Genomic DNA, 24,387 nt, shown 5'->3' on the forward strand with positions numbered 1-24,387 from the left:
CAAGTTCTTTTCCTTAGAAATAAAATGGAGAGGTTGAACCTCACAAAGCAAAGTGGGATTCTATTAGATAGGTCCAAGAAGAGCTTGGGAGAAACAGGCATCATCACCCACACAAGACACACTCACACACATACATTCACACCCTCACACATACTCAGACATAGTCACACATGCACACACTCACACACATACACATACATGTTTGCACACACTCTCACACACACACATCCATGCATTCACACATATATTCACTCACATTCACACATGCTCTCTCACACATACACTCACACACATATACATCCAGACACCTCACACATATACACTCACAAATACACATATGCACCCACACACATTCACACATGATCCCACACACTCACATACAAACCCTCACTCTCAGATGTTCTGCCCAGGGTTGGTAAGTATGAGACACAAGCACACCCCTCCTCCCTCTGGAGCCCACGGCAGAATGTAACTGACCCAGACACCACCCTCTCCCTTCAAGTCCAGACTTCTCTCAGTCCCTCTCAGCCCCTACTCATCCATCTATAGCGTCCACCCATCCATCTAGCTGGCACTTGGACTGGAACCTGTGTGTCCTCTCTGATCTAAGCTTCTTCATTCTTGAATCCAGAAATCTTAAAAGAGTGAATCAAGCACATGTAGAATTTCATATTAGTGGAATATAATTAACTTTTTGCCTATTTGTCTGGAAGGAAAAGATATATTGCTGTAAAGGATAGACAATAAGTTTTCTTTTTTTTTTTTCACTGTGAGGAGATCAGCCCTGTGCTAACATCTGCCAATCCTCCTCTTTTTTTGCTGAGGAAGACTGGCCCTGGGCTAACATCCATGCCCATCTTTCTCCATTTTATATGGGACACCGCCACAGCATGGCTTGACAAGCAGTGTGTCGGTGCGCGCCCGGGATCCGAACCAGCGAACCCCGGGCCGCCGCAGCGGAGCGCGCACACTTAACCGCTTGTGCCACCGGGCTGACCCCGACAATAAGGTTTCTTAAATGTCACCTGATTTTCTCAGTGGTTGATTATTTAATGATGGCATTCCCCTGAAATGTCTCCAAAAGTGGACATGAGACAGGAATGTTCCACTAGGGGCTCTGACTGGGGGCATGGACCTGCATGGGGTCAGTGTAGACTTTGTGTCCCTTGTCCCTAGAATTCCACAAACTGCATGGACACCCATTCTGAATCCCGAGTCCTGAACAGAGATGAAGAGGGGTGACGCTGACTCTCTAGAGGTCTGCCCAGCTTCCTCAATCTCTCTCCTTCCTTCAAGAAGAAAGAAGCCACGTTATTTCCATTCAATTAAGTTTATTGAATAGAATTAATTCTATTAAATTAACCTCAAAAAATATGAGCAGCTCTCCTTCCTTTTCCCTATTTGTGTGTGTGTATGTGTGTGTGTGTTTCTATGGGTATGGGGTGGATGAGTGTATATGTGTTTTTCAAGGAAAGAGAAGGGAGGACAGGAATTTTCTGGTTGCATTGGTTTCACAGAAATAAAAAATACAGGTATATCTATCTAGCTTCCACCACCAGCTTCTTCAAGCCTCAGGGGCTGCATGATTCTCCTGTCCAAATGGTTAACGAGGCTAAGGGCCTGGGTAGGACAAAGACTAATGAGAGGAAATCAGGACTTTCCAATGAAACATTTTGTATCAAACACTTTAAGAAGCATCACCTACAAGTCCCTTTTCCACTGTGTCCCAGAACCAGGACACACCCCACAGTTCCCCTTGACGTGGGACAGTGTACTCGGACATCTGTCTCCTCGTGCCAGTTCCTCACGGGGAACAGAAAGGGTGGATGAGCACAGGTGAAGAAAAGAGGAGCAGTGACCCCTACACACATCTGCATAGGTAAGTGGGCCAGAGACGGGAGAGATTGTGTGACCACAGGAAGGAAGGGTGGGCCCCCTGGTTCCACAACAGGTTCCCCAACACCTTCCCTTCTCACTTCAGAGAGGCAGCCCAAATCACCCCCACCACCTCGTGGCCACCAGTCATGCCTGTGCCTTCCCCATGTCACTGCTACCCTGCACTTGGGTCAACAGACCCCATACTTCAGTGAATATAATATAAACAGAGGTATGCATCAATGTAATTTAAGGAATTCTAGTTGAAAGTACATAGAGGAGGGCTTGGTAAAATACACGAGGGGGTTGGGTTTCACAGCACGCAGTGTGTGCAGTGCCCGGGCCCTTCCCACCTGCCTCCTCTGGGGAACTCCGGCCTCCGCTCATCCTTCAAGACTGGGCTGCCTCAGGAGTGACCTGCTCAGTGACTCCTTCCCGGAGAACTGTTCTCATCTGGGCTCCCCAAGAACCCCACTTACGTAATACTGATCATATCAATTGTAATTGTGGGTTAATTGGCTGGCTCCGCTGGAATTTGGAGTTCTTTGAAAAACAGGAATGCCTTGAATCTGTGTCTGCAGTTCAGTGCCTGGTACTAGAGCCACTAGGTAAGTGATGCTGAATGTGGACCTGAGTCAATCCATCAAGTATTTGTTGAGTGTCTGTCTTCAGGCCTCAAATTGGAGAGACACCAAGGAAAATGAAGAATAAGTAGAAGACATGCTTGCTTTCCCTAAATAGCTTATACTTTTGTTGGAAAGGATGCATTTGGATGGCAAAGTGTATACTCTAGACAAATTTCTAAAGTAACCAGAGAAGATGGGTGGCGCTTTACTAGTTAGGGAAGCTGCATGGAAGACAGATGAAGGTCTTGAGCACTGGGAACAGAAGAGAGGGCCCGGCTTGAATTGAGAGGGAAAGTGACAGGGACAAGGAAGGACAGGGACCGAGAGGCATGAACGCAGGGTGGCGAGCATAACCTCCGAGCAGTCAGGCCTCCGAGCAGTCAGAAAACACTTGCTGCGCCTCGTCGCTATGTGGTTCTTACAGCGTGTGTAAGTAAGGCCCCCGATACTGCTGCCTCAGTTCTCTCTATAAAACGGGAGAAATGATAGCAATCTCACATTGTTTGAGTGAGGATCCGAAGGGGTAATGCATGGGAGCCCTTAGCATGACGCAGTGCACAGGTGTGCTTCAATATTAGCTATCAGCATGCACCAGGCAGGAAGGAGCCCCGCCTGCTCGCGGGACACAGAGAAGAGCAGTGCCAGTGTTGGTTCCCACCAAGAAGTGTGCAAATCATAGCCTAGAGAAGTGTAGCGGGCCTGCACTCTGGAGGGCTTGGAAACCGGCAGATGAACTGAAACGTGATGTGGGAAGAAACCGGACGCCCCGGGAGGTATTCCCCTGGAGCTGAGCCCGCGTCCCGGTCCTGCGTCTCCTCACCTCGTTCGTGGAGTTGAACATGGGCCTGTCCAGCACACCCACTACCTAATGGGGCTTCCCACACACTAACCCTTCTGGAGTGCTTTGATTACTGCGGGGGGTTTGGGTTTTTTCCCATTAACAAAGAGTGCCTAAAATAGGCTAAAATAATAAAATCTCTCCTCATCTCTAACTCTGTTTAACTTTGTAACCTCAGCTCAAGTAACATGACCCTGTGCTCCTCAACCTTCACATCTTCAAAATACAGATGAAGCCAGCACCTCCCCAGGGTACTGGAAGAATGAGCACCTATCAAACATGCTGGAAACCTTGGGACCACGGCCCTGGGAAGGCTGAACCTCTCCACACATTGCTCCCCTGAGGTCCATGCCCTTCTGGATTTTCCTCCTTTCCATTCTCATGTATCTGATTATCCTTTACACCAGGTGCATGCAGTTATTCTCCCTCTCTGTGCCCCACAATACTGCTCACATGTTCCAAATCTCCATGTTTCTTTCAAATCATGGAAATTAAGATATTGTCTGTCACTAGCTCCCAAAAGGTTTTGTTTAAGGTCTAGCAGCACCAGTGGTTTGCTGGAACCAGCTCATGCCAGCTCACTAGACCCCATTGTCAAATTTTGAAGACTCTATGAACTGGTTGTGAAACAACCGGTGATTTGAAATTGCCCATGGTAGGAGTATTTACACCATGAAAATTGGCTCACTATAAGTCAGGGCTTGATTTATTGTTTTGTTGATTGTCTAAACTTAAGAAAATGATAGAAAAAATGTTAATAGTGCAGCTTAAACTTTAAAACGTGTCTTCTCTGTAGACATTACATTGCGAATAGCGCAAAATAACAGAGTATTTGAAAACTACTGCTTGATTCAGCAAAGAAGTTGCTCACATCATGTCTTGATTATTTCATTTTCGTCTCACTTGTTAATGGTAAACAAAATATCCACTAACATTCATATTGGAACCTTATTCTGAGAGCCAGTTGGTAATACTTTACCAGCACTGCATCCTCCACCACCATCTACAACACAGAATTCCCTGGGGAGGGATGGCGTTTGGTAATTTCATTCCCATGAGGCTCAAGCCGGCCAGCCCTCCTCTGCTTGCATGCTGAGATAGCTGACCCTCCCCTAGCTGCAGATCCTGCCTCTAGTCATAACATCTATCTGCACTTCAAAAAGCACACAGGGTCCCTGAAGATCTCCAGTTGTGGATACCACCTCCTCCTGCCTTCTGTGCTCACAGGCTTTGGAGTCTGAGAATTTCCTCACAGTCAGATGCCTCAGAGATTATGAAATAAATAGGAGTACACCTTAAGCACGTCATATATAAATGACGGGACAGAAAATAACATTCCCTCAGGCTGGGCATTATCAAATATTTATGCCAAACTCTAAAGAAACTCAACTTGGCCTCATTTTTCTATGCATTCTGTTTTGCACTTTTGGAAAATTTGCACCTAGGTACAAAATTGTTCTTGCAAACTAATTGCACCTGCAGTCAGCTAATTGGAGGGGCAAGGATCCAGCCATGCTTGCAATTAGGTAATTGCCATTGTAATTCCTTGACTAAGAACAATGATCATTTTTAGATAGCACTTAGTTTTTCAAGCAGTTTATAGGAATCATGTAATTCTTCTTCCCAATAACCTTGCACACCACACCCATTTTATGATGACAAATCAAGCGGAGAGGTGGCTGAAATGGAGGCACTCTAGTTATAATCAGAGAGAAGCTGTACGACCTCAAACATACAAATAGCACCACATCACCCCTGGGATTAAAACCAGTAACAGCCCCCAGGATCCACTAGATAAAGTCCAAATTCCTTAGCAAGACAGGCAGGCTCTTTCCCATTGGGTCTAGTCTATCTCACTTGTATCATTCCCACTCTTTCCTTCCTTCCTAAAAGCACCCTGGGCTCTAGCAGCACAACTGTGCTATTCCCCGTGCATGGCGTACTCAAAGGCACCACTAGGTTTTTGCAAGTGGCCCTCTGCCAGATGTCTTCTCCTTCTTCCGTACTCAGAAAACGTCCACTTAACTGAGCTCAGTTGTCACCCTCCAGAATAGCCTCCCTCAGTGCCCCCAGGTGAAGTTGGTCCCTACAAGGCTGGCACTCCAAGGCAAAATTGTCTCATGTATGACACTATACCTGAGTTGTTCCTTATGGGTTCATCTTTGCAATTAGACTATGAACTTATCCAGGGTAGGAATGGTTTCTCATTCATCTTTGTGTCTTCCTCTGCCCTTATGAACCAGGTGTGTGCTCAACAATGCCTGTGGGATGGAAAAATGAAGTCAGCCTGTCCAAGGAAGGCTATGGGCATTTAGTTCTGGTCTCTTTGACAAAGTGACCAGAGCAGCTGAAGAGGAGGTCTCAGGCCTCATGGTGGGTGGGGATGTGGTCTGATGGTGTGGATGGACCCACAGGCTGGCCTAGCACCATTGCCTGGGTTCAAAGGATGAGCTGTCCGAGGGAAAGCCCCCCTCTTCAGGAGCCAGGAGGAACCCTTCCCCACCACATGGGCAGAGTAGGGAGTGGATCTTACATCCTGAAAGGCCTCCTTATGCTGCTTATATTACCTCTACCTTTGGTAGAGTAAACTTTCATATTTTACTACCAGCTAAAGATGAGATTTTTATCCCAAAGTGGCTTATTTTCCCACAAAATCAGTTTGCATTTTGAAATTTTCTACCCTGACTCAAAGCACCACCACTATTGGCCCAATTGCCCAAGCCAGTGTGCACCTCCCTGGGAACAAAGCCTGGTGCATGTTACCTCCTGAATTCCTCCCTGTCCATCATCTCCTCTGCATGCCCACTGACACTGCCTCAGTGCAGGTCCCCTCTTCACTCTCCTGGGTCACTGCAACCACTCCAACTTGTCTCCCTGTCACCACTCCCACCTCCCTGAACTTAATCCAAAAGCCTCAGCTTGCCCCCCATTTCATACAAAATAAAGCCCAAATCCCTAGGCCTGGCATTCAAGAATAGACTCTACGACCCCCCCTTTGACTAAATCTGCACTGTCCCATATGGAACCACTAGACGTATAGGGCTATTTAAATTTAAATTTGAAGTAACATTACATGAAAATTCACGGTTGCACTGGCTATGTTTCAAGTGCTTAAGAGTCACCTGTGGCTTGTAGCTACCATACTGGGCAGCACAGTTCTAGGATATTTTGCGACCACAGGAGATTCTGTCAGACATCACTACTTTAGATGCGCCTAGAGGGAAAGGTTGTTGTCAGCAACTTCGAGTGAATTTGTCACCGGGAACCAGGCAAGGAAAGGGTTACTGAGAATCTGATCAAAAACTAACATGGTCCCTCAAATGTTTTCCAGACAAGAAGAAAACAAAACGTGCTGTTTTCCAGAGGTTGATGTCCCGTTTTTGTACATGTTGCCATCCTACAGTGAAACTTACACTGTCGCAGCAAGACCCCTGCAGTCTGCTCCAGCTCTAAGTGTCCAAAAGTTACCATGGACCTGTTATATAATGACATGTTCCTTGACCTTGTTATGTAATGTCATGTTACATTGAACTTGTTATGTAAGGGCCTGCACGTGCACCCTGACTGGGCCCCGCTGTTACACAGTTGTAACACATCCTCTGAACTCTGGTATATAAAGTCTCCACTGGCACTAGGCTCGGGGGCGACACAGCTTTGGGAGCTATCCCTGGTGTTCTCCATTGCTTGTGCAAACAATAATCTTTTCTTCACCTACTTCAGCCTCGGTTGTGCTTTTCAGCTCCACACTCACCAAGAGACAGACTCACTGAGTTCAGGTACAGATTCTTACTCCTGGCAGCCCTGTGTCCAGCAGAGCGGAACCCTGCCCAGTCTTTTTGAACCATCTCTCACCTTCCAGCGCTGTATCAGACAATGTTCCACTGCTATTCATGGGATTTTCATGGCCAATTTTTTCGGAAGTGGGTGGCCAGGTCCTTCTTCCCAGTCTGTCTTAGTCTGGAAGCTCCGCTGAAACCTGTCCCCCATGGGGGACCCTGCTGGTATTTGAAACACTGGTGGCACAGCTTTCAGCATCACAGCCACACACAGCTGCCACAGTGTGACAATCGACAGATGGATGGTGTGGTTCCCTGACTAGGAAATGAACCGGAGCCGCAGTGCTGAGAGCACCAAATCTTAACCACTAGACCACCAGGGCTGGCAGAGGGAGAGGACCAAGAAGCTATTCTAAGCTGTTCTTCAGTGGCACCTTCATCCAGAGAGGAGGACCCAGATTTACCACTGTTCCAGGCAGGCTTATAAATGGTTCATCAGAACAAGAGTTCCTGAGTGTCCTTTTTCTAGGGACGGGGGCATGATCACAGCAGTTTAGGGACAAAAGAGATTCTACTTGAGAAACTCCTACATGAAGTACCATTGCACAGAGGGACTCAGGAACTCTGAGGACTCGAGCCCTGCCCTGGAAGAAGTAGGACCATCAGTGGGATGCTCAACAGTTGACCCTCGGTAGCTTGGGGTGAGGGAGGAGGTGACATGACTATTTAACTAGTGGTTCCCAACCCTGGCTACACAGAAAGCCCTTTAGAGACGCCCAGGCTCCCCCAAGACCAATGACTCGGGATCCCGGAGGTAGACCCCAGACGTTGACAGCACTGCAGCTCCTGGGGTCACGTGCACACTATGGATCAAGAACCCAGTACTGGGCCGGCCCCGTGGCTTAGCGGTTAAGTGAGCGCACTCCGCTACTGGCGGCCCAGGTTCGGATCCCGGGCGTGCACCAATGCACCGCTTCTCCGGCCATGCTGAGGCCGCGTCCCACATACAGCAACTAGAAGGATGTGCAGCTATGACATACAACTATCTACTGGGGCTTTGGGTGGGGAGGAACAATAAAAAAAAAAAAGAACCCAGTACTGTGTTTAGCCCAACAGGACGTTACTCCTGCTTTTGTCTTCTTTTCCCTTCCATTTCTTTCCATAGGCACACATTCATAATAAAAGGACTAGAAAATCAGAATTCCTTTCTCCTACTTTGATATAAATTCTTAGTCATGTATAGTGATATAAAATTGGTGCTGTTGATTATTATTAAATTACTCTTCGAAACATTTTGTTGACATTTCCACAGCAATTTTCTCCTGAAAGTCACTGGAGGTCCAGGTGAAGAGTACAGCACAGGCCTCCCCCAGACTCCACCCCTAGTCATTCAGCTCTTGATGCCTTGGGGCCGTTTCATTCCTGGTCCCTTGTTTGTGTTTAATGTGCAGTTGGTACATGTGATTGATTCTATCACTGAAACTCACCTGTGAGAATTTGTCAGTATTTATTCAAGCCTAAAAAGCAAATAAAAGCAATATGTTTTCTCCCTGCTTATGGAAACTATTTTAAGAATAACTGAATTGCATAAACATCAAAAAAACTGCCTTGTGACACAATATTGGCCTGACTAGCATTAAATTGAGGAGTCATAGAATTTTTAAGCTTGAAAAGATCTTGAAAATCATAAACCAATGGCGTCATTTTATGTGTGAGGCCCCGGGCCCTGAGGGGCTTGCCCACGGCTAGCTGATTAATGCTGGAGCTGAAAGGAGATCACAGTTTCCTGCCTTCCGCCCCAAGCTGCTGCGGTGGAGGAGGAGGACACTGCTGAATTACTGAGGAAAACAAGGGTTTGCATCTGCCTTCAACAATTTAATTTGAAATTTGAAATTACAAAGCTTTGCACTGAGCCTCTCCAATACCCTCTCACCCAAGTCCTTTCAATGCAAACGGCAATTACAGGCATTAAGGACACAGATGTGCACATATGTGTTTTCCTTTCAAACTAACCAAAGCTCCTGGGTTTCAGCCTCAGTGTCCCTTCCTCACCCCCCGCTCAATCAGCCCCGCTCAGCGCAGGTTGATGACAGATGACCCGTGCTGTATGTCAGGTACTCTGTGAGCACTTCACACACACCGTCCCACTTAATCCTCACCAGGATCCTCGAAGGTCGCTACTATTATCACCTCCATTTTGCAGATTAGGAAATTCAGGTTTAGAGACATTATGTCAATGTGCCCAAGGTCACCCAGCCTGCAAGTGGCAGAGCTGATGTTTGAACCTGATCTACCTAACTTGAGCCCAAGCTCTGAACCACAATGATGTGCTGCCAAAGAGTCAATCCTAGAATATCAGCCCCAGTCCTTTTGTTCAAAAGGCCTTTACTCCACCACAGGTCTTGTAAACCCCCTTAAAACGCTGGCATGTACAATTCACAAGCCCCCTGCGCCCACAGTGGAAGGTGGTCTCCTGCTGAACTGCTCCTCGTAATGACACACCGTGAGCTTGTTTCATGTTTGATGGAACTACCTGAGTCATCAACTTAGACCATCACCCACAGAAGAACCCACTGCCCTGATTCCCAGCCAGCCTCCTTGGTCAGCTCCTTGGTTAGGATGTCAGCACGCCCACCTAGCCGGACGTCACCCACACGCAGAGGCCTCTTCTTGTTGAGGCTACGTGAACCTCACAGTGACGAGGCGCTTCACGGGAACAACCCTCGTTAGCTTAACCGTGAAGCCTGTGAAGCAAAGCAAGGCTCAAGTTCAAGCCCTCCAGGACTCACCTCAATGATTAACTTGGAGAAGTCTCCCTCTCTCCCTTCTCTGTCTCTCACACTCGACTCCAAATCTCACCAGCACTCGCTAGTTGTATTTTGACAGAACTGGTTTAGCACAGTCTCCAGAAGCATGAAGGTTATTCTTTTTAATCATTACATGGTTGTTCTTGACATGAGACAGGTACTGCACTGAATACTTTCATTACCACAAGGAAACAAGATCCTTCAACAACAGATCAACAGACTTGCTAAATATAGTTCCTTTACAGCTATAGGAACCCTCTCCCCTGGGAACCCCTTGGCAACTAAATGATCTGTTGTGCCTTTAACAATGTTCCCAAGTGACTTTGTATTTCAGGTCACAAAAATGCAAAGTGAGTCACTCTCTAGGGATCTTGCTGTGCTATTTTGAATAGAACAACTCCCATAACACCTTTCATTCATTCATTCATTCATTCAATAACCTTTTATAGAGTCAACCCCTGAGCCAAGTACTGAGGACACACAGATGCACACACACACCATACACACACATACATATACACACACATACACACATACACATATACACCCACACATACACACACACGCCTACACACACATATGTACACCCACACACACACACACACACACACACACATACACATACATTCTCACACAAACACAAAGTGCTCCAGTTTATCCTTAAAGAGGTCACTGTCTAATAAGGACATTATTAGAGTCTAATTAGACACCATCTAATATCTGACAGTACAGTGTAATAAGCATATAACGCAAGCACAGTTCCTACAGAGGCACAGAGGAGAGACAATGAATCCAAACCAGGAGAAGTGGAGGAAATTTCCAAGCTGTACACCAAGAAGGAAAAGCTGACACAAAGAAGGAAATTAATCCAAAATTAGTTAGATGCATGAATGGATGGGTGAATGAATGAGTGAATGAATGAATGAATCCACAGAGAAGTGATGTGATAGACATACAAACATCATCAATAACTGTAGCAGTTTGCCTGTGGCGCTATGGGACTGTGGAGGAGCCTACATCAAAGCTCTGCTGAGGGGCCCAGTGGGGCAAGCAGTTAAGTGCGCGCTCCACTGTGGCGGCCCGGGGTTCTCCGGTTCGGATTCCGGGCACGCACCGACACACCGCTTGTCAGGCCATGCTGTGGCGGCGTCCCATATAAAGTGGAGGAGGATGGGCATGGATGTTAGCCCAGGGCCAGTCTTCCTCAGCAAAAAGAGGAGGACTGGCAGATGTTAGCTCAGGGCCGACCTTCCTCACAAAAAAAAAAAGTTCTGCTGAGCCCAGAGAGGGCCTCCCGGAAGAAGCGCCAGAACACCGACCACAAGTCGCCAGGCAGAGGAAGAGATTTTCAGGCTGCAAGAAGCACCTGCTCAGCGGCACCAAGGAGAGAGCACTTAGTGTGTTCGGGAAACGTTTGCTTTATCCAAAGCAGGGGATGGGGCGGGGAGAGGGGCCAAGATGGAAGGCTGAACGTGTACCTAAGGTCACAGAACATGGAGAGCCAGCGGAGGAATGTGGATTTTGTCCTGGAGACGATGTGAGCCATGGAGGGATGGCCAAGCAGATGGCTTGTGACGCAGAAAGATGGCCGTGGTGGTGATTTGGCAGGTGGAGGTCAGCATTCTGAGTCAATGCTATCACAATAATTCCAAGGGAAATTCTGAGGATCTGAATGAAGCAGGACCCCTGCAATCCAACCTAGGGGAAACTGGGTTGGATTTTTTAAGAAACACATATTGAAGTGATTGTTAAGTTAGATGTGAGTGGTGGAGGGAGAGCCAAGAAGGACAGCAGCACAGTAACCTTTCCATCTCGATACCTAGAGTGAGCAGGTGACAGAAAGGACCAACAACAGGCACTGCTGGGATCCCCTAGGGTGGCCCCTTGACCAGAAGCTTTGAAGGGCAGGCTTCCAGCTGCACTGCCTCTGTCTTTTCTCCCAGGTCGTTGACTGTAAAAATGGACACCATTTCTTGAACACCTACATCTTGTCATATGCTGAACTAAACGCATTATACACCTCACTCCCCCTCACTCCCTCCAATCCTCCCCAAAACCCTTAGGTGGATATTAACACTGCCACTGTGCTGACGAGGATGTGGAAGCTTCTAGAGATCAAGTAACTTGCCAAAGATCAACAGCAGATCTGGGATTTAAATCCAAGTTGAGAGTGACTCCAAAGTCTTGTTTAACTGCCAAGGACCGCTTCCCCAGATGCTGTCTCCCTGGAGTCCTGTCTCTCCCTCTCTCCCTCCCACCCAGACTGACTCCTCTCATTCAGCCTCGGCCAGTGCACAGAACAACAAAGGCCCTATTCCTTCACGGTAAAATTCCCAGTTCTTAGGCAGCCCCTGGCTGCCCTGAATAAGGACTGCATTTCCCAGCCTCCTGTGTCTAGGTGTGGCTGTGGGAGTGTATTCTGGTCAATGGGGTTCATGCAGAAATGTTACATGCACCTTTTGGGAAATATTGCACAACAAACAGAGGCCCCCTTCATTGCCCATTCCTCCTTCTTGCTGACTGGAATGTGGATGTGATGGCAGACGCTCAAGCATCCAATATGGATGATGAAGCCTTGGGAGTGGCAGAACAGAAAGCTGGAAGGAGCCGGAGCCTCTGAGGACTTAGTGGAACAGCCATACCAGCCCTAGGCTGCCCATCTTCCCATCTTTTTGGGGGCACATCAAACATTTTGTGTATGAGCCACTGTTAATTTGAGTTTTCTAGCACTAATAACTAATCTTATTCCTAACGGATACAGGCAACAAAATTGTGGGGAAGCTATTTTCCCTATTTGCTCTAAATTAAACTTTTGTCACCTGCTGGGTGATTCATGACGACTGTTTTAGAACACAGAAAGTGCCTGTGCATGAGGGGACATTTATATTCCTCTCCATGCTGCATTTTGCTAAATGAAGGGGGGAAATGACCAGAATAGAAAACAGCACATTCTGTAGCTGAACAGGCAAACTGTACAGTGCAATCACCTGTGCTCTGATTTCTCATGGCCTCTTGACAACTTTTGTTCTGTATCATTAAATACTAACCACAACTCAGCCAATCTTCTGACCCACTCAAAGTCCAGAATCCGTTATCAGCCATGACATCTGACTCCTCTTGGAGGCAACAGAGGCCTTCACATCTCAGACACTTCGCCCCAAATGACAAGCATCTGGTAGAGATCTAGAATCTTCTCTCATTCACTGCACTGACATATTGGTTAGCTTTTTCCTTCCTGATGACTATTCCCAAAGATCTTTTAGACCAGAAGAGAGGCAGTACTCTGAGAGGGCACTGGGTGGACGAGCCCTGGCTTGCCCTGCAAGGCCTCAGGCTATGACTCAAACCACTCAGAAGCTGGCCTCTTTGACCACGCCCACTGTCTTGTTAATTCATGTATTCTTCCCATGGCTACTACTTTATATAAACTGGGAGTTGATCATTTTGTAAGTGCCCTTTAGCATCAACTGAGGGTCTACTGCGTGTCTAAACTGTCCTAGGATCTTAGAATACATCAAAGGAAAATACAAATGTTTCCTGCTCTCAAATCCCAGACAATAGCCATGTAAGTCTTCCTATGAGTCTATGAAAAGCATATAATTTTTATTTAAAACATAGATTTTTGCTGTGTATTAAACCAGAAGCCAGAATCAGAAATTATAAATCTTTTAAAATGTAAATTAATGTATAATAATAATAATCTACAAATGTCCTTGTATAGCCAAGGACCTTTTTCACTCATTGCAATGGAAAACATGGCTATAAGAGAACATTTTAACAATGAAGTTTTAGCAGCCCAGATTTACTGTGAGTGCTCAATAAGATTCAAATAAAACTATAAAGTTTATACCAAATTGTACTTTTTCTGAAAGTAGAACTCAAGGCAGTGCAGTGATACAGTAGAAAGCGCACCAGATCTGACGTGAAGACACTGCCCAGTTTCAATTCCACCATCTAGTGAAGCCAGGTTACTTTCTGAACATTCTCACTGCAGACATGGGGATAGTAACGCCTACCTCTGGGAGCCGTTCTGAGCATGAAGTGAGACAGCACATGCGGAAGGCCTGGCGCAGCGCTCAACATGCAGAGACCACTCTACAAATATTGCTTGAATCTGAGTCTAAACCTATTAGACTAACCTAGTTTTTAACCTAGTTAAACACTTTAACCTAGTTAAAAATGCACAAATAGTTTCTGTGAAAATGCAACATCAATGGTAAACCATATGCTCCAGAAGTCTAAATGAAGGGATATACCCTGACACTGAATACAGATGAAATAATACAGTTCATGCATAGAGTCTCAAAATGAAGACAGTAGCCAATAATAATGATGACAATCATAACAACAGCATTTATTGAACACTTACTGTGTGCCAGACATTGTGCTAAACGCTCCATACAATGATCTCATTTAACCCTCACAATAACTTTATGGGAAGGTATTCCTATCCCTATTCTACAGATATGGATACAGACCTAGAACAAGGTGGCTGTAGCAAAAGATGAGAAAGAAGCCAGAGCCCTTGGGTCTGGTAGGCAGCGAGAACCAGCCCTTGGACCAAGAATGGAACTAGCCAGCCCCTGGTGGCCTTCCCGTAAGTAGTCCTTCCTGCAGTGTGAAGAGGAGAGGTGCTTTGACAAGATTGAGTCCTTCCTTCATATGATCAGGTGCCAGCATAAATTATAAACAGCATAAGATAAGAGGAAAACTTGCAAGATATTTAGGAAAGAGTAGGAAAATGAAGAAGACTGATTTTGCAAAGCCAAAAGCAAACAGATAGATTCATTAGGTACTCTAGATAAAAGAGAGTTGGCAAGGAAGAGTTCTTCCTGTGAATTCATTTTCTGGTACAATCTTACTTGAATTTCACCCTTTAGGATCCTCTGGATCAACACCCCATTCCAGACTTTGGACAAGGCATTGACTTCAGCATGTATGAAACCTGAAAAATTTTATGCAGTTTTCTTATACGTGTGCATTTGTGTGTTTTTATAAAGAAAAGGTTCATGGTGTTCATCACATCTCAAAGGATCTCTAACCCAAGAAAGTTGGGAACCTGCTCTAGACCTTGCCTGCCAAGAGCCAGGCAGCACCTCTGTGAAGAGGCAGCACCTGGTCCCTGCCCGTGGCTGCAGAAGGCCCTTTTCTGCCTCCAGGGAGCCCTGAGGCCGGTTACGCTGGGAACATGGCCCTCAGTGCAGATCCTCAACCACTGGTTGCAGCAGACGTGATGCACCTAGACTGGGCAGCGGGACAGGAGAGCTGCATTTCCTCCAGTCATCCTCCCCAGAGACAGGCCAGCCTTACTGGAACTGAAGGAGGCAAAAGTCAGACTTTCACCTTTCCAGCATAGTCACACATCCCCACAACACTGCTGAAAACCTCAGCGCAAAAGAAAGGCAAGAAGGCATACAAATGGAGCAGCTCTTCTGGCCCATTGCCTTGAGGTGTTCCATCCACACCTGCCCACCTCAGTCTGCGGCCCACTCTGCCCCAGCCACCGTTTCCTCTCTGCAGAGATGCTGACAGCGAATCTCAGCCCCTCCACTCTACTTTCATTCTTCACGCAGGGCCACGTCGCCTGCCTCTCCCAAGGCGCACACAGGAATCCAAAATGTCCCGTGCTGTGCACTAGCACAACATGCAGTGGGGGGACCATCCCAGGGTCAGGGTCGAGTTACTGAGTCACGGGCAACCCTTTCTTACCTTTTTTTTTTTTCTTTTGAAAGAAAATAGAATGGAATGGAATGAAAAGACTAGAAAATATCTAAGTTATTGAGTATACTACGTAGTGAGGTTACGCTTTGCTTCTTAAAACTTTTGTTTCAGTTTGTGTGTGTGTGTGAGTGCATATGTGTGTGTGTGGGATCACAGTTTAAATTTGTGTGTCTCAGTTAGGAAACGAAAGACAGATCTAGGACAGTCCATGGAGTTTGTAAACGATGGCAATGGCTTTCTGAAGAGCTGTGAAGTCGCAGGGGAAAAAAACAAAACCAGTGGGGATAGAGGACCTGGATTCTAGTCCTGGCCATGCTGTGTGTCCCCGGTCAAGTCCCATAATCTCTCTGAGCCCTTTCCTCAGTTGTAAAATGAAGGTGCTAAGTCCTGCTCTGCCCACCTTGAAGGACTGCTGTGCAGTTCAAATGGAACGTTTGCTAAACACTGTACATGTTGAAGGATAAGGCTGATATAAAGCATTTTGAAATTCTGGTTTACAGTGGGAAATTCAAGCCAGGAAGGGAAGAGATGGCTAACAGGATTATTTGGGAGCTACTGGGGGACCCCCAGACTGTTACAGATCCCCCACATCCTCACCTGTGGCATCCTCCCAGTTCCCCTCTGTGCCCAGCTAGGTGATGCAGCCCAGGGGATGCCTCAGGTGTCTTTCTACTGCTACACAAGCAAAGGAAGTTTCAAGTTTGTTTGGTACAGTGTCATCGGCCCTAGGGCTAGTATCTGATAGCACCTGCTTCTCTAGTGCTGACCAGTTCTTTCTGGCTCACCTCACCCCTGCGGAGAGGTAGGAAATCATGCAACCTCCTCATTACTGATGAAGCAAGGCAACGTTAAGTGCACGCCTCTTACTGGAGCGAACACTGCTGTTCTTTCCATTTCATGGAGCGGTCTTGCAAAACATTGGTTCTAATGTCTTTGTACATGAGTCATAGACTGAAGAATGAAGAAACACTTCTGAATGACAAACAAGGAAAAAAGAAAAGGAAGAAAGCTGTGATGATGTGTTCTTGGAACACAACTCCAAGTCAGTTTATAGGAGCAAAATCAACGTGTAGATCTCTGCTTAGAGTGAGCTGCTTAAGGACTAAAAAACAGTCCATTCCTTTTCTTTTTTCTGATTAAAAGATAATAGACACTCATGCAAAAATCAAATAATAAAATTAGTTCCCAAGAAGAAAGGAATGTCAGCATTTTTAAGTGCATCTTTCCAAACCTGTTTTTTTAACTGAACTAACAGGTGGATAGACATAAATAGAGACATACTACAGATGTTATTTTTAACCTACTTTTTTATCCATCAATATGTCAGAGAGCTTTATCCATGCTGGTGAGTGAAGACCTAGAACACTGCTGCTAGTAGTTGTATAGTATTCCATCATACAGATGAAGCATAATTTATTAATCAATCTCACTGAGGGACATTAAAGTTGCTTCTGAATTTTTTATTAAGATATAATTGACATAATGCATAAATTTAAGGCATACAATGTGTTGATTTGATACATTTATAGTTGCTTCTGAATTGCTGCTTCTATAAACAATGCCAGGATAAACATCCTTATATATTCATCATTGTGTACTTGTCCAATTATCTCCCTGGGATAAATTTCTAGGAGAAGAGTGAGTCAACCCTATCTGCATTTGCAATGTTAATGCATATTGCCAAACTACCCTGTGGAAATGGGGTGCCAAGTCCCATTGCCCCAGCAATGTCTGAGAGAACCCATCTCTCCACACCTCACCGACAGGGGGTATCATCAATTCTTTCACCTTTTTTCCAATCTGACAAGTAACGAATAATATTTCACTGTTGTTTTAATTGCATTTCTTTGATTTCCGGGAGGTATTGAATTATTAATATTACTTGTTTTCCATGCACATATGCCACCAGCAGTGACAGTAGCTAATGGGCACTGAAAGCCTGCTCTGCACAAAGCACTGGGCTGAGCATCTCACAGAACTGTTTCTCTAATCTGCATGATAACCCCTCCAGGTAGGTCCTCTCATGATCCCTCTTTCACAGATCAAAACAAAGGCTTGGAGCTGGTAGTTTGCTGAAGGTCAGGGAGCTAGTAAATAGCGAACCCAGAACTCAGCCCACGTAGATCTGCCCATAAGCCATGTTGTGGAGGAGGGCATCACACTTCCATTTATTTCCATTGCAAGTGTGCTCATTCTGTGTTTCTTCATGTATGTTTTTATATGAGTTTTATGTGTTTATGTCCTTTGCCCATTTTTCCATTAGAGCGTTCATCTTTTTCTTATTAATTAGCAATAACTCTTTGTATATTACGAATATTAATTCATTGTCATTTTTTGCTACCAACTTTTTTTCTCATGGAATGTATCTATACCCAATTTACAACCTTCACTTCTGTTTATAATTAGTGTAAGGACTTGAGTAGTGGCTGTAATAAGCTTGATGTAGAATCCCTGACATATAGATGAGCACAGGCAGAGTAGCTGAGCGCATGGTGTTCGATTTTGCTGGTAGTCCAATGATGGACGCTAAAGGGTTTGAATAACAGAGCACATGGCAATGGGAGAGGGGGAAGAAGTAAAAGAGAAAAGGGGCATACTGTCACAAAGGAGTGACTTCTCCTTTAAAGGGTCTCTTTCAGAGTTTCTTCCCCTTGCCGGACTTTTCTGCCACTTTTGCCACCTCCCAAGAGCTGGGGTTCTATTACTTGGTATGGTTTATAGGGATCTAAAATCTCTTCATTCCAAAACTCAAATCACCCTTTACTGAAACAAAGGCTAAGCTTTGGCCATGAACCACTTTCCAGAAAGAGGGGTCTGTAGGGTCAGAGCCCTGACTTCGAGGTCAGTGGGGCGCTGACTTGCTGTGTGGCTGTAAGCAGGTCTCGCTTCACTCTCCTGGCTTCTGTCTCCTCATTAGTAACATGGGGATAATGATAACTACATCACAGAGCAGCTTGGAAATTACATAAGAAAACATTCAAGGGCTGGTGCCTCGTGGGACCCCAAGTGCTCAGCAGATGGCCTTCGGACCCCCAGGTTCTTAGAGATCACACAGGTGAAAGAGAAAGAGCAGCCCGTGGCACCACAAGGGAGTGCAGAGGCTTGCTGTGACTCAGCTGCCCTGCTATTACACTAGAACTTCAGTTCACATGTCTCCAAAACTGTCCCACCAGACACAGCCAGAGCAAAACAGCAAGACTGCTAATAACCCAGCGGCCTAACTCCAGTCAGCTCCCTCTGCCCCTGTGTCCCTGTGCCGCTGCTGAAGAGCTTCACTGCCGCCTTCAAACTGTCACCTACATCATTTGCCTCAGTGCTTATTCCAGAACTATCACCTGGTCCCAGAAGCCTCTATCTTTGCCTTTGAGTATACAGGATAGCAGAGTTCTTATTTAAATGAAATAATACTAGGATTCATTCAGAGAAAATTCCCAAATACATCAGAACTCCTTGGAAGATAGATGAGAAAAGTGACCCTCTTAATTTATCATAAGGACCAAAATGATCCCCTCATTTGCTCACACCTACTTATTATCTCCCAGCCAGCCCCACCCCACACACACCCCTCCTTTGGCCTTGGGCTGTGTTTATAATGATGACACTCTTCCTTTGTAGAGCATTTCAGACTTAAAGGAAACGCACCTACCTTGTGTTAGGCCCTACTCTTTGCCGAGCCCTTTCCAAGAAGGACACTGAGAACTGGAGGACTGAGTACTTCCCAAAGCCACAAAACTAGACAGTGACCGAAGTACAATTCAAACCCAGGTGTGTCTGTCCCCGAAGCCTGTCCACTGAGCCCATCATGCCCTCACCCTCAGCACTTTACAAAGTACGTTCACACGCATTATCTGCTTGATCTGCCCCCAAACCCTTCCAAGTAGCACAGCTCCTGCTGTCTGCATTTACTGATTTGAGACTGAAAGAGGCTGCAGAATGTATGTACCCTCACTGTCACTGAGGTGGAATCATGACCCCAGGCATCAGTTTACACCCTGCCAGGCAGCCTCCCACAGCCAGGCCCCAGGCAGGCACCTACCAGAGAGCTCGTGGCCCACCGAAAAGTCCTCTGTTGAAGGAAGACACAATGTTACATTTCAACAAGATCTAAGTCGATGTTGACCAACTCACTGAGGAAACCCGAGTCCACAGGCTCTGGACTCCTCAACCCCTCTCCAAGGTGGCCACTTTGGCTTCAGCAAGTAGGCGCTGCTCCACAGTCCTTCAGCCTGTCCCCATAGGTCATTGCCACAGCTCAGGTCACTTGAAGAGGCGATCATTACAACCAGACTCTGAGGGCCACATAATAAGAGGTAAAACCAAGTACAACTCTTAAGGAGGAAATTCAGAAATGCAGCCAACATGTTGTTGCCGACGTGAAGGATTAGAATAAAACTACAAGGAGAGCTGGCACAATGCAGCACAGACACCCCACATTGTTCAAGGGCATGAGATATCAAGGACAGCTCGGCTGCCAGAGAAGCCACCATCGCGGTCAGCTTGCAGCCATTTTAAGCTGTTTTCAATGAGGAATCATTAAGGCTTTGGAGCGTTTGTACTGGAATCATAGACTTTTTAAGCTGAAAAGACTCTTTGAGATAATCCAATCCAATCCCTGTATTTAACAGTTGACGCAACTAATGTCCAAATAGGTATTTAACAGTTTGACGGAACTAATGTCAAAGTTACAGAACTGATCAATTGGAAGAAAACTGACCAGAAACCAGGTGGCAAAGCTCCAATAACATCCTCACACACACATCTTTAAGCACTTGAACTTTTTCCAATTCTCCTTTCTCCATACATAAGCAATATGTGTATTTATGTGCACACACACATGCACCTACATACATACACTCAGGCGCACATATGCACATACAAACACACACGCACACACATGTACACACACTTCTTCCCCCGATGCCTCAGACTCTATAAACCATGTCCATATCAAGCCCTCCGGACATCCAACAGGAATATAACTCAGGTAACGTGGCTGGCCATGAGCTTACTAAGAGAACCACTGTGCACCAGGAGGGACCTGGTGTACTTTCAGCTTTATATTTCTATCTATTGCTAGTAACAGTATTGAGCTATAGGGCTATTAAATGACCAAGCACAAAAACGTTCACAAAGGGCTCAGTATGGTGCCTGGCACATAATAGACGCCAATCATGTGCTACTGAGATGTGTCAGGCAGAATACTTGGGTGAAAAGAGCAGGGGCTTTGTGCTCAGACAACCTGAGCCAAGACCTCCATTCTGCTCTTGACTATGGGCACTTGCCTACCCTCACTTAGCTCTGGAGTCCACATACACATGGGGGGCTGCAAGGAATAAATGAGATGACAACCTATGTTTGCTGCTTGACCCTGTGCCAACGAACAGTCGGTGCTAAACAAACAGAAAGGCAACCAGGTTTGTGATTTGCATGCGGTAAAGAAATGCACCATCCTGAGGAGGAAGTCAAGATGGCGGCGTAAGCAGACTCTGAACTCACCTCCTCCCGAGGACACAGCCAATTTACAACTACTCGTGAAAAAATTACCCCCGAGACAGAACTGAAAACTGGATAAGAGGAACTCCTGCAACAACGGACAATCCTAATTGTGGTAGAAGAGGCAGAGACTCCCTTCTGGAGAGGAAGAATGCCACCTTCACAAGCCGCAGCGCCTCACGGCCGCCTGGGAGCAGCACACAGGTCCTCAGCCTCCCTGGAGGAGCGGGGCCCGAGCCGGGGAGCGCCCCCGCTGTGGGCATTTTGTGGGCCCAGCACAATCGAGACCAGTGGCATAATATCTGACGTTGCCTGCTACTAAAACAGTGGGGAGTACCCCCAGAAAACCCAGTTCACAAAGAAAGTAAAACCGCTCTTAAAGGGCCCACGCGCAAACTCACCCGTTTCAGAAAGCATCCTAAAATCACCAGAAAGAAAGGTGCACAGTGCTTTGGTGAAAAGAGACTCACCTGATAGGCCCTGTGTGCATCTCCGTGAGAGGTGAGACCTCTCCAGGGACTGGGACATTGGCAGTGGCCATTGATGTGGCCTGGTGTGGGCGGGCTGACACAGCCGCCATTGGAGTTCTCCCTGAGGCCTGCTAGCCCAGGGTCTGCCCCACCCGCTAGAGCACCGATTTAATCCAGCTCAGCCAGGGCAGGCAGCCCACCCTAGAGACTGGCCCCACCCAACAACAAGCCCTCAGGCAACTTGTGGGCCTGCATAGATTGGTGACTGGATTCTCTGCAGCCTGGCAACTGAGCCGACTGCACTGGGGCAGGGCATGCACAAGGAGCGGGTGGAGAGTGTGGGGCGGTGGTGGAGTGTGTGGGGCTCCCGCTGTGGAGAGACTGGGTCCACTTCGGGAGGTCGGGGCGAGCACACTGGGCAGGACTGTGTTGACTGTGTGGACCTGTGGGTGGCAGGGCTTGTCAGCTGCAGAAGACTTGTGCTTCTCAAAGACCAACATAGGGGGTTTGCCCCACCTTCCAAAACCTGAAACAATTGGGTGCTCCTGTGCCTGAGGCCAGCCCCACCCAGCTGCAATCCTCAGAGAGCTGACAAGAGACCTAAAGGCTGGAGGCTTATAACAATTGCAAGGAACTGAGCCTAACAACCTGCGTCGCTAGGGGCCTACTCACTTAAAAGAAATACTGTAACACAAATGTGGTATGAGAACTTGCAGCCAACTGTGCTGGGGCTCCCCACACCTGATAAAGACACTGAAGGGCCCACAACAACTACAAGGAGCTGAGCATTACAACAGCTGGCAGGAGCAAACTTGGCCTCTCTGGGCACCTACAGGGAGAGCAAACAGGCCACAACAGAAGGACACACGTATCCCACATAGGGGTCACCCCTGGGACATTGAGAACTGAGGGAAGCACACTGCAGGCCTCCTAAGCCATCACTTACATAAGGTCACCTATCCAAGAGCAGGAGACGTAGCTGACCTACCTAATACGTAGACACAAGCACAGGGAAAGAGGCAAAATGAGGAGGCAAAGGAATACATTCCAAGTAAGGGAACAGGACAAAACCCCAGAAAAGGAACTAAGTGAAACAGAAATGAGCAACCTACCCGACAGAGAGTTCAAACAAAGAGTGTTAAGGATGCTCACTGATCTGGGGAGAAGAATAGATGAACTCAGTGAGAATGTCAACAAAGAAATGGAAGATATAAAAAAGAACCAATCAGAAATGAAGAATACAATACTGGAAATGAAAAATTCATTGGAGGGACTCAAAAGCAGAGTAGAGGATACAGAAGAACGGATCTGTGAGCTGGAAGAAAGACTAGAAGAAATTACCCAAGGTGAACAGGTAAAAGAGGAAAGAATTAAAAAGAGTGAGGACAGTCTAAGGGACCTCTGGGACAACATCAAGCACACTAACATCCGTGTTATAGGTGTCCCGGAAGGAGAAGAGCGAGACAAAGGGGCAGAGAATCTATTTCAAGAAATAATAGATGAAAACTTCCCTAACCTAAAGAAGGAAACAGACATCCAGGTACAGGAAGCACAGAGAGCCCCAAACAAGATAAACCTAAAGAGGCCCACACCAAGACACATCATAATCAAAATGTCCAGAATTAAAGATAAAGAGAGAATCATAAAAGCCACAAGAGAATGTCAAGTTACATACAAAGGAAACCCCATAAGGCTATCAGCTGACTTCTCAGCAGAAAGCTTACAGGCAAGAAGAGAATAGCACGATATATTTAAAGTGCTAAAAGGAAAAAACTTACAGCCAAGAATACTCTACCCAGCAAGGTTATCATTCAAAATGGAAGGAGAGATAAAAAATTTCCCAGACAAGCAAAAATTAAAGGAGTTTGTCACCAAGAAACCAGTGCTACAAGAAATGTTAAAGGGACTGATTTAAGGGGAAAAGAGAAGAGCACAAATAGGAAAAATTATCTATTTCCATGATAAGAGGGTAATGGATACAAATGCACAAAAAAGAGGTTAGATATGATATCAAAAACATAAAAGGAGGGAGGAGGGGAGTTAAAGAGTAGAGCTTTCAGACAGAGGTCAAACTAAAGAGACCATCAATTTTGTATAGAAGAAGAAAGGAACAGAGAAGGACGACTAAAACACTGAGAAAAAAAAAGTTTAAAAATGGCAGTAAGTACATACTTATCAATAGCTACTTTAAACGTCAATGGACTAAATGCTCCAATTTAAAGGCATAGGGTGGCTGATTGGATAAAAAAACAAGACCCATATATATGCTGCATACAAGAGACACACTTCAGACCTAAAGACACTCACAAACTGAAAGTGAAGGGATGGAAAAAGATACTCCATGCAAATGGCAATGAAAAGAAAGCTGGGGTAGCAGTACTCATATCAGACAAAATAGACTTTAAAACAAAAACTATAAAAAGAGACAAAGAAGGGCATTACATAATGATCAAGGGAACAATCCAACAAGAGGATATAACACTTGTAAATATCTACGCACCCAATGTACATGCACCTAAATATATAAAGCAATTATTAACAGACATAAAAAGAGAAATAGAGTGTAACACAATAATAGTAGGGGACTTTAACACTCTACTTACACCAACGGATAGATCATCCAAACAGAAGATCAATAAGGAAACATTGACCTTAAATGATGCACTAGAACAGAGGGACCTAGTAGATGTATACAGAGCATTCCATCCAAAAACCAAAGAATACACGTTCTTTTCAAATGCACATGGAACATTCTCCAGGATTGATCACATATTAGGCCAC

The 24,387-nt window shown here is 46.0% G+C and overlaps 1 long non-coding RNA gene across 1 annotated transcript in view; it reads right to left on the reverse strand.

Moving 5' to 3' along the window:
- LOC147915349 (uncharacterized) overlaps positions 1–21,759 on the reverse strand; it is a 211,251-nt gene extending 189,492 nt beyond the window's left edge. The window contains exon 1 of the long non-coding RNA XR_015553881.1: positions 21,607–21,759. This is a non-coding gene — a long non-coding RNA (uncharacterized LOC147915349). The remainder of the gene's footprint in view (positions 1–21,606) is intronic.
- Between the last annotated feature and the right edge of the window lie 2,628 nt (positions 21,760–24,387).

The sequence above is a fragment of the Ceratotherium simum genome, chromosome 13 (assembly GCF_057802395.1).
Source record: "Ceratotherium simum simum isolate JZ-2026a chromosome 13, ASM5780239v1, whole genome shotgun sequence".
Lineage (NCBI taxonomy): Eukaryota > Metazoa > Chordata > Mammalia > Perissodactyla > Rhinocerotidae > Ceratotherium > Ceratotherium simum.